The following is a 14,686-nucleotide window of genomic DNA, read 5'->3' as shown; positions in this document are numbered from 1 at the left end:
CTACCTAACATAACAAAGTAAGTTCTAATTGTGCCCATTCTTACACCCAGAAAACCAGCCCATGACAGAACAGCCTACAGGCCGCTTTTCATGCTGAACATAGACTATAAAATATTGAGTAAAATAATAGCGATCAGGCTCTTACCATACATGACCCAGCTGGTCCATGCGGATCAAGTAGGTTTCATCCAAAATAGAAACACTGCCATCAATGTCATATGCCTCATGGCTATACTGGCGGCATAGGACTACGCCAAAGATGTGGCTGCAATTTTTGCTGTCGACATCGAAAAGGCCTGGAATGGCAATACCTTTATTCAGTCCTGGAGGAGATGGGACTAGGCGCGTGCTTATGGTGAGCGTGTAAGGCTGCTATATGCAGACCTAAGAGCCAGGGTGCGAATGGGGAAAGTCATTTCCCAGAGCCAGAAAATCAAGAGGGGAATGAGGCAGGGATACCCATTGTCCCCTCTTCTGTTCCCCGTGGCCATGAAGCCCCTAGGATATCGTGCCAGGACAGGAGGGGACCACGCAGGACTGATGATAAAAGACACCCACCATTGCATAGCACTGTACGCAGACGACCTACTTCTCTTCCTCCAAAATACAGACAGGGACCTGCAGGGAGCCAAAGATATGCTGCAAGAATTCGGTCTTTTGTCGGAGCTGCGGGTGAACTTGCGGAAATCTAAGTTATTCCCCACAACTCCGGATAGGCGGCCTCCAGAGGGACAAGGATCCTCACAATGGGAGCGCACCTGTCTGGAATACCTGGGAGTGACAATATATCATAATACTGCAGACTTAGTGGAGGGCAATGTTGGCAGGGGGATCAGAGCGCTTCGCTCCTCTATGGACTTTTGGGGGTCGCTGCCATTGTTAGCAGCGAGCAGGGTGGTGCTTCTGAAAATAGTGGCATTGCCACACCTGCTGTATATATTCAGAACACTCCCAATATGGGTCCCGAGTCGGACATTCTGGGCTATCTACTCTCAGGTAACAACATTTCTATGGGGGACGGGCTGCGGGCAGAAAGCCCTGGCTAAGATGCAATGCTCCACATCCACAGGGGGTTTCGCAGTCCCCGACCTCGAGGCATACTGTCTGGCAACACAGCTGCAGTGGTTTGTAAGGTGGTTCACAGACTTTAGTATCCCAGGCAGGGTGCAGTCCCCATTCGCCCCAGAGGCCCAAGTTCTGGCGAGAATCCTACTAAGGCTAAAGCAGAGGCCACATAGGGGAATGGAGGAGGAGAACATAGTAACGATATGCTGGGCAAGATGGTTGCAGCGAGCAGGAGACAGAGTCCCCTACTCCCCAGATATACCCATAGAAATGCTTTGATTTGTTCTTTACGGAGGGAAGTGGGCAGGAGTAGATGACTGGAAAGAGGCAGGGGTAACAGTGGTTGGGCATCTCTTTAGGGCATGACAGATACTTTCATTTGAGGAGCTCCAAGAGGAGTTTGATCCCCCACAGGGACATTTCCTACTACATGGAGCCGTTAAGGTTGCATTCAGTAAGCATTGGGCCACAAGAGCAACAGAACGCAGAGTGCTGGACTATTGCAGATATGTGGTCCTTTCTGCTGGTAGGATAAAGACGGTTTCCTTTATTTGCAGAGCAATCTGGAGAGATGTCCAGAAATCCTTGGAGCATTGAGAACACAATGGGAAAAGGAATTAGAGTTGCTGATTATAGAAAAAGACTGGGACACCATTGTTAAACACACCCTTAAGGTATCTAGAAATGCCAGGTTTAAACGTATAAATTACTATGTCCTCCATAGGGTGTACCTCAAGCCAGCCAGAATCAGGCAGTACTTTCATGTGGAGGGAGAGAGAGGCACATATTTTCCACAATCTGTGGGATTGTACGAGCTTGAGGGGATTTAGGAAGAAGGTACGAATGATAATTGAGAAAACTATAGACAAAGAGGTCCTACACTGGTTCCCAAACACGTCCAAGACAAAGGTCACAAGTAGGTTTCAAGATTTAGCATACGTACTAGCCAAAAGGGAAATCATGAGGATTGGAAAGCTGCAAGGGGTCCCAGCGTAGAATGTTGGAAGAGAGAACTGGAGAAGTGGGCAAACGCAGAAAATAGAATTTTGCTGAGAGCAGTAAATCGAGGCATAGGGAACCTGGAATCTGCGAGAGCATGGGGGAGACTATTGGATGACATGAGGGCTCTGGACTTAGATGAGACAGAGGATGCCCTAACTGACTTGACACTACTGGAAAGGGTCAATAGGTTGGAGACACACAGGGAACAAGGTAGAACGAAGGTTGTTAGACCCCCCACCACGTGCGGACCCCCGACACTGATAGTACATATAGAACAAGAAGTCAACACACAATGCTGGAAAATATAAACTTAGAAGGTAGCGACTCATTTAGGGGAGGGGAGAGTGGGAGTTGAAACCAGTTTATTTTGTTGCGAGGTTTTTTGGTTTGAAAATATACCAACCAGAGGGAATGAAGAACACCGCAATGTAATTATATGAATGTGTAATTCTCTGAAGACGACCCTCAAGAACTGTATATGACTCAAATGCCAATAAAATCAGCTTTTAAGAAAAAAGTCCACAGGAAACCATTTAGTGGGTCCCCTGTAAACCTACGAAGCACTGGAGTGGTCTCTGACTAGTCTTAGACAGCCTGCTACCACCATATATGCTTCTGATCTCATTGGGTGTGGGCCAGTGCTCATAGAGGCCAGCAACAAAGCCTTCTCTGTTCGGAGATACTTCACGCCTCTCCCAGGACAAGATGGCTTTCAGAGGCAGAAAGCTTCAAAGGTGAGTCCACCTTTGAAATGAAAATCAGGCAGCCCTAGCTAGTGGAAGATGCCAGCTCCCCTTTCCTGCTCCACATTTGGAAGATGGGAAAAGTATTTAGTGAGGAGGTATGCCCACATATCGCCAGCAACATCCCTAAGGTGGGACAGGGGATGTGAGCACAATTTTTCAATTCCTCTATCTTGGTATGGCAGTAATCAACATATCAGGGCTAGTGTAGTGCCCCTTCCCTCAGGAAGTGGTCTCTTAGAGGGTGTAAACAACCCTAAAAGGTAGGTAGCTCATTGGCTCCTACCAATCTCCCCTTAAACGCACCTAAATTTAGTACTTTGGTGGCATCACTGGACCTTTCAACTTAGAGTCGACGGACATAAGAAAAGCAATGGACAAAGAAGAGCTGCTGACCTGAGAAACACAGACCTGAAAGCGATAATTGGTGCTAAACCCTGCCGGGTACTTCCAGAACTCAACAATCATGGCCTACTGTCTCATCCTGCAACTGTGAGGCCTCCAAGAACCTCGGAACACCTCCAGGCTTCAACAAATTGCAGAGAACCTCTCTTGGATTAAAGGAGCTACTGCCTGCAGGTACCAGTACCGCGAGGTCCAGCTAAAAAACAAGATCCACCCTAAACCGTAAAATTACCCTTGCCACCCTAAAACCCATACCAACCATTTTATACATATATGCTACCGGCCCTTAGTGACCTTAATTCTGATCTCTTACTCAAATGGCAGAGTGACACCACTGAATGCTCCATGAAGCTATTGGGGCCGTAATAATACAAGCTGAAAGGAGACTAAAATAAGCTATGGAGAAAATTGCTACATTGGAGAAATCCCTTGAGAAATATTTTGAAACATCTGAGGGTACAAAGTCTCTGGAAGAACTTGAAAAAAGACTTGAGAAGCATCAAAATGAAATGCAGTTGAAAAAGGTGAAAAGGTTCAATAAAGATAGGATTGACCATGCCTCTTTCAGAGTGTATACATTTGCACGTTTTGATTAAAATTATAAGAAACAATCCATGGAACAGATTTAGATGCAGGAACAAACAAGATTTTCAATCGTCGAAAGCTCTGAAGCCAGCTCGGGGGACGAAGGAGCAACACTGGTAAGATCAAGGATGAATTTCCCCAGGGAGATTCAATTTTTACGTATGACAACAAGGTGAAAGGGAAGAGGAGCTCCCCCCCAACTGGAATGGAAGAACGAAAAGAACAAGGCGCAGCAGGAAAGGTCAGGGTAAGAAGAAAGGAAAAGAAAGGGAAACAATAAATAAGGAACCCACTGTGGAAGATAATCTGGTGATTAATCTCTCCAGCAAAAAATTTAACAACAATCACATAAACCTATTGAACAAAGGATTAATGTTTTGCCCCAATTCTGGTTTGGATCTAGCCTCAATACGTGTGGACCTATATAAATTCTGCAGAAAATATTAAAACTGAAAAAGCAATTTGCAAATAGGTTCACCTGCTTTATAAGACTTGAGCTGGGAACATCACATACAAATCTTACAAGTGAAGACATAGAGCCTCTGAGAATCATGCAGGATCTGGTGAGTGAGGAAACTCAGCATGCACCAATGCTAGATGGTACAAGAGCAACTGATGTATGTGCTTGTTTGGGCATTAAAATAAATATGACCGCAAGGGGTGGATGCAAAGGTAGATCTAAATGTTGCCCCCAGTTACCACCTGGAAACAGGGTGGATGTCTTTGAGGAGCTTGTGGCAGAAAACCTGAGGGACATCTATGTAAAAGACAAAGAACACAGTAATTTAAAGAACACCAACACGTTGAGAAATGACTGGTGGGCACTATCAGATCTTCAGCACGATATGAGTATAATCATCAAACAATCCGACAAGGGTGGAAATGTTGTTGTGATGGACCGGAAAAAATATCATCAAGATGTCAGGAGACAGTTGGGAGATGTTACTAATTATGTAAAACTGAAATCTAATCCCACTAATGACATCAAATTGATCTTCCATGAGAAACTACAACATTGGGATGGGATAGACTTGATTGATGATGATGAATTACGTTATTTGAAAACGGAACATCCTATCTTACCAACGTTGTAGGTACTGCCTAAAGTACATACAAGTTTAAAAAATCCTCCTGGTTAGCAAATTGTGAGGTTGTGCGGATCTTTGCTGGAGAACACTTCGAGGTTTATCGATATTTTCCTCTTTCCCTATGTTGCTGACCTTCCATCATATCTATGTGATTCCATGGATTTCCTTAACAGAATCAATAATATGCATTGGAAATCAAATTACATCATGGCCAAAATTGATGTGGTTTTCTTATACACCTCCATTATTCACACAGATGGCTTTAAGGCATGCAAATATTTTATGAGATCTAGATAATTTAGTTTATTGAGCCATACCAACATTCTCCTCGAAATGATGTCCTTCTGTCTTAATAACAATGTTTTTGTATTTGATGGAAAATTCTATAGGCAGAATCAAGGCACTGCCATGGGGACATCATTCGTGCCAACATATGCCAATCTCACCATGGGCTTTTGGGAGGCAGAATGCTAGTGGTCAGAAAGTAATAACATCAACTGAGAGAGGGTGGTGGTATGGGTCCGTTATATAGATGACCTGTTTCTCATTTGGGAAGGAGAGGAGGAGGATTTGAAATGTTTGTTGTCATCTTTAAACACTAATTCCCTCAACCTTCAATTCACCTACATGTATAGCAGAATCTCTGTGGACTATTTAGATATAAGAGTCTACATCGAATATGAGAACATTTGCAATACCCTCTCCCACAAGACCACATCATATAACAGCCTTCTACAAGCCAACAATGCACACCCCAAAGCCCTGAAGTGGAGCATTACATATGGAGAGTTCCTGCGGGCTTGCAGGAACTGCTCTGAGGAAGTGGCGTTTGAAAAACAGGTGACCACAATGCTTGATCATTTCCGGAGGAGAGGACATCCAATGACAGTCCTAGAAAATGCATGTGAAAGAGCTACCAATGCCAAGAGAGAGGATTTACTGTTACCTAAGAACACTAGAGTGTCATCTGAGTCGAATGGGGAACCAATGAGATTTATCACGGATTTTAACAGCTCAAATCAGAAGGTGAAACAGGTAATCAATAAACATTACACTGTTCCTAATATAGATCAGGTGTTGAAACCTTTTATTAAACAACATGCTAACATCACTTACAGGAAAGTACCGACTTTGGGTGACTTATTGATACAAAGTTACTTCTCCAGTAAGAGTGTACAGCAAAAAACAATGTGGTTATCACAGAAGGGCTTTGTGCAATGCATAAAATGTAAAGCCTGGAATTATGGCCGCAATATGTCAGAAATAACTACGTTTCAAGGTTCAAAAAAAGTAATCAAGTTTAGGATCACATGTGAATCCACACTTTTGGTCTCCCTGTTGGAGTGCAGATGCGGCCAAAGGAACATCCGCAGCATGGTAAACAAACTCAAATTGCACATCCTCCAACATTTGGGGGCCATATCAAATAAAGGCTTTACTTATATGATTGCTAAACACATCTGGAGAGAGCATGAAGGGATTTTAGACAAGAACACACTCTGGTTCTGTGGCATTGAATATATAATGGCCAATATCAGAGGAGGAATTAGAGAGTTAACATCTAAGATGTGCAGAATTTAGATGGATTGTCAATTTGGGTACAGAGATGCCCTGGGGCCTAAATACAGATGCAGAACTATACAACGTTCTGTATTTCTTCTCCTTTAGAAGAATGTGATGAAGCAATATGAATCCATTATAATGAGTAGTGGAGAGTTCTATAACTTTGCATGGAACCACCACCTCCCCGGGGCTCTTTATTTAATTTTTTAAAAATGTGTGGGGTTTGGTCCCTCACACAAACCACCACTTCCCTGGGGCTTTTAAAATTGAATGCAGGGGGCACACGGCCCCCCGCAGCAATGGGAACTGCCACCTCCTCGGAGCTCAGTCTAAAGAAAAAAAAATACGTGGGGAGGGCACGAGGCCCCCCACACACCCCATCACCATCACGTCCAAGGGGCACTGTATATATTAAATTTGGGTGTCCGTTAAGGACCCCAAGCACCGGGGACCACCGCCTCCCTGGGGCTCCAAACACGTTGGGTTGGTGGAGCCCTCGATGGCCCTGGCGACTGCCACCCCCCAGGGCCGGCTCCTGCAGTGTCCCGGGGTGCCCACCCCCGGGACACTGCTGTTTGCTATGACAGGGCGGTAGCCGTGCGGCTCCCGCCCTGTCATAGCAAACAATGGTTTGGATTTTGTAAGTGAGAGAAGGTTTGCTGCTCTTGCTTCCAAAATCCAAACCAGATCGCTTTTCCATAAGGGGAGCTGCATGTTAGCAGTAATCCTTGTGGAAAAGCAATGCCAGCTCCTGCAGGAGGCAGCTAACCAGCAAAACTGTGGGGGCATTGGGGCTTCCTCATGGTCCAATGGAAAGGGCCTGCACCGAGGATGGGGTCCATGGGGTCAGAAGTGGGCCAGGAGGGGGGCCACGTGGCCCCACTTCAATATTGAAAAATATAAAAAAATAAAAAGGCACAGCCCCGGCGGATGGGGTCCCCGGGGCCACTAGCGGCCTAAGGAGGGGGGCACACCACCCACCTCCTTTAAAAAAAATGAAAAAAATTTAGCCATGCCCCTTCCCGTTTTTTTTTTTCAAAAGGGCAGGCCCTGGGGTATGCAGTCCTCAGGGCCCCAATTAACGTAAAAGAAGGTTGGCCAAACAGCCCTCCTTGCAAAATAAAATAAATTTAAAAAAGCCGGCATCACGGCAGAGGCCCAGCCCCCTCACTGCAGCACTCAGCAAACGCACCCCTGGAGCGTTGTAAGTTGAGGAATTAATTTCCCTTGAATACTGAGAGGCCCTGGGGGCCAACTAGCCCACCAGGTACCTCCAGTATGTGCCACAGAGCTGCGTTGCAGAGAGGTGTTCCGAGGCCAAGTCCCTTTTTACACCTCTCTGCAATGCAGCTCTGTGGCGCTTACTGGAGGTACCTGGTGGGCTAGTTGGCCTCCAGGGACCCTCAGGACTCAAGCGGAATTATTCTCCATAATTTATAATGCAACATGGGGTGCGTTTGCACAGTGGTGTAGGGAGGGGGCGGGGCCTGACACAGCAAGTGTGCAAATGCACCGTCTGGCACATTGTAAATTGGGGGATTAAGTCCCCTTCAATCCTGAGGGTCCCTGGGGGGCAACTAGCCCACTAGGTACCTCCAGTAAGCACCACAGGGCTACGTGCACTGGGCGCATTTACATAGTGGTGAAGACAGGAGGCGTGTCAAAAAGGGGCTAGGCCTCAGACTACCTCTCTGCAACGCAGCTCTGTGGTGCTTATTGGAGGTACCTGGTGGGCTAGTTGGCCCCAGGGGACCCTCAGGATTCAAGGGGACTTAATCCCCCAACTTACAACGTGCTGGGGGCACATTTGCACAGTGGTGCAGAGATTGACTGGGCCTGATGTAAGAAGTTAGCAATCTTGCTGTGTGGCACTTACTGGTGGTAATAAAAGGGATAGTTGGCCCCCTAGGTTGACGTTGGTGGCTAACTACTCCTCCTGTTATCTCCAGTAAATACCACACAGTGGGATTGCTAAGAGGTGTTTTGGAGACCACACTCACCTTTCTCCACCCCTCTGGAAACACAACTGGTATGTTTTAGTTTTAAATTAGCATCTAAACAGTCTTTGAAATTCACTGAAAAAACCATAGGTTTCAGGGACTTATAGTTAAAAAAGGTGCATTAAAAAACATTGAAATTCACAAAAAAATTCAGACACATTATAGTTAGAAATGACCTTTTAAAAAACCTTAGAAATTTACTGACAAAAACAGACGTTTCAGGGACGTTATAGTTAATTGGACATTTCTCTCGTACAAAACCATAGAAATTGCCCCATTATAGTTAGTTCAGCTAACTGTAACCCGCGCACCCGCAATGCACTTCTGATGACATCACATATTGCATCATTCATGACATGGTCAGTGACATCACTGATGACATCATCCACGTGAATATCCGATGCACCTCCTCACACTCTAATATAACCTTTGATACACCCACTGTAAAATTCAGACCACCATTTTCGAAACCATCGACACACCAATACCAGTTGCTTTCTGTACTTTTCTTGCCTTTTTCTGCAGTTCTCTTGCCTCGTTCTGCACTTCTTTTGCTTCTTTTTGCACTTCTGTTGCTTCTTTTTGCACTTCTCTTGCCCTTTATGCATCCCTGTTGCTTCATTCTGCACTCTCCATGCTTCTTTCTGCATCTGTCTTGCTTCTTTCTGCACCACTGTCGTCTCTTTCTGAAATTATCTTTCCTCTTTCTGTACCATTCTTGCCTGTTTCTGGGACTCACTTGCCTCTCTCTGCACTTTTCCTGCTTCTTTCTACATCTCAGTTGCTTCTTTCAGCAATCCTTTTGCCTCTTTCTGCAAGTCTCCTGCCTGTTTCTGCACCCTTCTTGCATCTTTCTGCACCCATCTTTCCTCTTTGTGCAACTCTCTAGCCTCTTTCAATGCTCTCTTCCCTCCTTCTGCACCACTCTTGCTTCTTTGTGTACCTCTGTTGCTTCTTTCTGTACTTTTCTTGACTCTTTCTGCACCCTTTGTGCCTCTTTCAGCACCTCTGTTGCTTCTTTCTGCACTTTTCTTCCTTCTTTCTGCAATCCTTGTGCCTCCATCTGCACCTCTGTTGCTTCTTTCTGCACTTCTCTTGGTTCTTTCTGCACTGCTCTTGCCTCTTACTACATACCTCTTGCCTCCTTGAGCACCTCATTTGCTTCTTTTTGCACTTTCCTCTCCTCTTTCTGCACCCATCCTGTCTCTTTCTGTACCACTGTTGCGTCTTTCTGTACTTCTCTTGCCTCTTTCTCTACCCCTTTTGCCTCTTTCTGCACGTGCACCTCTGCTGTTACTTTCTATACTTTTATTGCCTCTTTCTGCACCTCTCTCGCTTCTTCCTGCAACTCAATTGCCTCTTTCAGCACATCTGTTGCTTTTTTATGCAGATCACTTGCCCCTTTCTGTACCCCTATTTTCTCATTCTGTACCTCTCCTGCCTCTATCTGCACCCCTGTTCCCTCTTTCTGCACCTTTCCTGCTTGTTTTTGCAAATCTCTTGCCCCTTTCTGTACCTCTGTTGCTTCTTTCTGCAGTTATCTTCCTTCTTTCTGCAATCCTCATGCCTCCTTCTGCACCTCTGTTGCTTCTTTCTGCACTTCTCTTGGTTCTTTCTGCACTGCTCTTGCCTCTTTCTGGATCCCTCTTGCCTCCTTGAGTACCTCGTTTGCTTCTTTCTGCACTTTACTCTCCTTTTTCTGCACCCCTCATGCATCTTTGTGCATCTCTGATGCTTCTTTCTGCAGTTCTAGTGCCTCTTTCTGCACTTCTCTTGCTTCTTTCTGTAGCTGACTTGCCCCTTTCAGCACCTCTGTTGCTTTTTGTTGCTGATCTCTTGTCTCTTTCTGCACCTCACTTGCCAGTTTCAGCACCTCTGTGGCATTTTTCTGCAGATCTCTAGCCTCTTTCTGCACCCCTCTTTTCTCAGTCTGCACTTCTATTGACTCTTTCAGCACCTATGTTACTTCTTTCTGCACTTCTTTTCCTTCTTTCTGCACATCTCCTGCTACTTTCTGCACCTCACTTGCCTCTTTCAGCACCTCTGTTGCTTTTTTCTACAGATCTCTTGCTTCTTTTTGCAATTAATTTGCCTCTTTCAGTACCTCTGTTGCTTTTTCCTGCAGATCTCTTGCCTCTTTCGGCACCCCCATTTTCTCTTTCGGCACCTCTCTTGCCTCTTCCTGCACCCCTGTTCCCTATTTCTACACCTTTCCTGTCTGTGTCTGCACCTCTCTTGCCTCTTTCCGTACCACTGTTGTCTCTTTCTGTACTTCTCTTGCCTCTTTCTCTGCCCCTTTTGCCTCTTTATGCACCTCTGCTGCTTCTTTCTACACTTCTATTACCTCTTTCTGCACCTCTCTTGCTTTTTCCTGCACCTCAATGGCCTCTTTCAGCACCTCTGTCGCTTTGTTCTGCAGGTCACTTGCCCCTTTCTACACCTTACTTGCCTCTTTCAGCACCTCTGTTGCTTTTTTATGCAGATCACTTGCCCCTTTCTGTACCCCTCTTTTTTCTTTCTGTACCTCTCTTGCCTCTTTCTGCTCCCCTGTTCCCTCTTTCTGCACCTTTCCTGCCAGTTTTTGTGCCTCTCTTGCCTCTTCCTGTACCTCTGTTGCTTCTTTCTGCACTTCTATTGCCTCTTTCTAAACCTCTCTTGCTTCTTTCTGCAGCTGACTTGCCTCTTTCATCACCTCTGTTGCTTTTTTCTGCTGATCTGTTGCCTCTTTCTGCACCTCACTTGCCTCTTTCAGCACCTCTGTTGCTTTTTTCTACAGATATCTTGCCTTTTTCTGCACCATTTTCTCTTTCTACACCTCTCTTGCCTCTTTCTGCACCCCTGTTCCTTCTTTCTGAACCTTTCCTGCCTCTTTCTGCACCTCTCTTGCCTCTTTCTGTACCACTGTTGCTTCTTTCTGTACTTCTCTTGCCTCTTTCTCTACCCCTTTTTCCTCTTTCTGCACCTCTGCTGCTACTTTCTACACTTCTATTGCCTCTTTCTGCACCTCTCCTGCTTCTTCCTGTACCTCAATTGCCTCTTTCAACACCTCTGTTGCTTTTTTCTGCAGATTTCTTGCCCCTTTCTGCACCTCACTTGCCTCTTTCAGCACCTCTGTGGCTTTTTTATGCAGATCACTTGCCCCTTTCTGTACCCCTCTTTTCTCTTTCTGTACCTCTCTTGCCTCTATTTACACCCCTGTTCCCTCTTTCTGTACCTTTCCTGCCTGTTTCTGCACCTCTCTTGCCTCTTTCTGTAACTCTGTTGTCTCTTTCTGCACTTCTCTTGCTCTTTCTGCACCCTTCGCACCTTTTTCAGCACCTCTGTTACTACTTTATGCTCTTTTCTTCCTTCTTTCTGCACCCCTCCTGCCTTTTACTGTACCTCTCTTGCCTCTTTGTGCACCTTTCCTACCTCTTTCTGCCCCCTTACCTTTTTTTGCACCTCTGTTGGCTCTTTCTGCACTGCTCTTGCTTCTTACTGCACCTCACTTTCCTCTTTCTGCACTTTTTTTTGCTTCTTTCAATACCCCTGTTGCTTCATTCAACAATTTTCTTGCCTCTTTTTGCACTTCTCTTGCTTGTTTCTGCACTTCTCTTGCGGCTTTATGCACCTCTGTTGCCTCTTTCTGTGCCACTCTTGCCTCTTTCTGCACCTTTCTTGCCTTGTTCTGCACTTCACTTGCTTCTTTCTGTACCTCACTTACCTCTTTTTGCACCTCTGAGTTAGAGGTATTTTTAATGCCCCTGCCCTACTATGTACAAGGGTCTTACAGGGGAGGTCATGCCAATCACAGGGGTACCCCAACCCATAGTGTACCCTAGTGTGTGTAGGTGTTTTCACTGTATTCTAAGTGTCTTTCAGCATAGCACTGGTTCTGGGCCTGGGTGGTCAGAGGCAGTTACCACCAGTACCAGTCAGCAAAGAGTTGGGGGCACACGATGACTTTGCAACAAGGCCTCTTTCTGCACCTCTGTCGGTTATTTCTGCATATCTCTTGCTTCTTTCTGCACCTTTCCTCCTCTTTCAGCACAAGTCCTACTTTCTGTAGGCATAGTTAGAAATCAGCATTCAAAAAACCTTTAAAATTCACTGAAAGACCATAGGTTTCAGGGACATTATATTTAGAAATTACCATTTAAAAAAACTTAGAAATTCACTGAAAAAAAACCATAGGTTTCAGGGATGTTATAGTTATAAATTATCATTTAAAAAAATTCAATTAAAAAAACACAGGTTTCAGGGACATTACAGGTAGAAATTAGCATTTAGAAAACCTTAGAAATTCACGGAAATAAGGTAAAGGGGATGTGGTAGGAATACCCTGACTCCGAAGGTGTGGTCCAACTGGGACCTAACCCGGGGTTAAATGCATTGTTTTCCCATTTTGATGAAAATTTGCTGGAGAAACTGCAAATTTGAGGCAAACTTTTTTAAAACAAACACGGACTCCCATGCTTGTTTCTAATCAAGCCTCTGGCGGGGCCAGCAGCCGGGGTCGTGCCTCCTATATAACATTTAAGGAGGGTGCACATAGCCCACCTACATGGGAAATTGTATTCCCCCAGGGAACATCACCTCACCGGGGCTTAAGTAAATTTGATGCTGGGTTGCACAGAGCCACCCAAGCCACGGGGACCACCACCTCCTCAGGGTTAATGTAAAATTTAATTTGGATGGCCAAGTAGACCCTAAAGAGTCCCAGGGACCACCACCTCATCTGAGCTATAAATGAAATTATTGGAGGGGGCTATATGGACTTCCAAAGCCTCAAGGACTACAACCTTCCCTTGGATACAGTTAATATTAAAGAGGGGATCTGCATGGACCAGACCCCAGGGACACCACCACCCTGAGGCTACAATTAACATCAAAGGGTGCGGCTGCACAGCCCCCTTCCTGGAGCCAATAATGGCCCTGGGGACCACCACCCCACAGGGCTGGCTCCTGCTTTGTCTTATAGTGCCCATCCCGGGACATAGCTGTTTGCTCATGCTTGGCGGGACCTGTGACAGCTCCCATCAAGCCAAAGTAAACACTCTGATTCAAGCGGTGGGGAGCAGTCAAAGTGCGGGCAGGTAAAGAGATTAAACTATTGCTCTCACACGCAGGGATTTGCATTACCAGCAGCTACCTTTGGGTAAGAGCAATGCTGGCTCCCACAGGTGGCTTGCAGCTAGCTGGGACCACAGAGTCTTTGAGTCTCCCTCCAAGGTCACGTGGAAAAAGAGGAAAAAGAGGCAAGATAAAGGTGAGAAACAGGCAGTAAGAGGCAGAATAAAGGTCAGAAGCAAGCAGAAAGAGACAGAATAAAGCTCAGAAATTAGCAGAAAGAGACAGAATAAAGGTCAGAAACCAGCAGAAAGAGGCAGAGTGGACATCAGAAACAAGCAGAAGAAAAGCTGACTAAAGGTCAGAAAATGCAGACAGAGGCAAAATAAAGGTCAGGAGTGAGCAGAAAGAGGCAACATAATGGGCAGACTGAGTAGAAAGAGGCAAATAGAGGTCAGTAACAAGCAAATAAAGGTCAGAAATGAGCTGAAAAGTCAATATAGAGGCAGAATAAAGCTAAAAAAATAGCAGAAGAGTCAGAATGAAGGTCAGATAGAGCAGAAAGAGGTAGAATGGAGTTCAGAAATTAGCAGAAAGAGGCAGAAGAGAAGTCAGATATGAGCAGAAAGAGGCAGACTAAAGGTCAGAAACAAGCAGAAAGATGCTGAATAAAAGTATGCAATGAGCAGAAAGAGGCCAAATAGAGGTGAGAAACAAGTAGAAAGAGACAGGATAAAGGTCAGAAATGAGCAAAAAGAGGCAGAATAAAGGTAAGAAATGAGCAGCGACAGAAGAAAGGTCAGAAAAGAGCAGAAAGAGGCCAAAAAAGGTCAGCAATGGTCAGAAAGAGGAAAGATAAAGGTGAGAAAAGAGCACTTCTCTTGCTCTTTCTGCACCCTTTGCACCTTTTTCAGCACCTCTGTTACTTCTTTATGTACTTTTCTTCGTTCTTTCTGCACCCCTCCTGCCTTTTACTGTACCTCTCTTGCCTCTTTGTGCTCCTTTCCTACCTCTTTCTGCCCCCTCTTACTTTTTTTAGCACCTCTGTTGGTTCTTTCTGTACTGCTCTTGCTCCTTACTGCACCTCACTTGCCTCTTTCTGCACTTTTTTGCTTCTTTCAATACCTCTGTTGCTTCATTCAGCAATTATCTTGCCTCTTTTTGCACTTCTCTTGCTTGTTTCTGC

Source organism: Lissotriton helveticus, chromosome 2_1, assembly GCF_964261635.1.
Source record: "Lissotriton helveticus chromosome 2_1, aLisHel1.1, whole genome shotgun sequence".
NCBI classification, from domain to species: domain Eukaryota; kingdom Metazoa; phylum Chordata; class Amphibia; order Caudata; family Salamandridae; genus Lissotriton; species Lissotriton helveticus.
The sequence above is the reverse complement of the archived record's forward strand: the minus strand, read 5'-3'. Positions refer to the sequence as shown.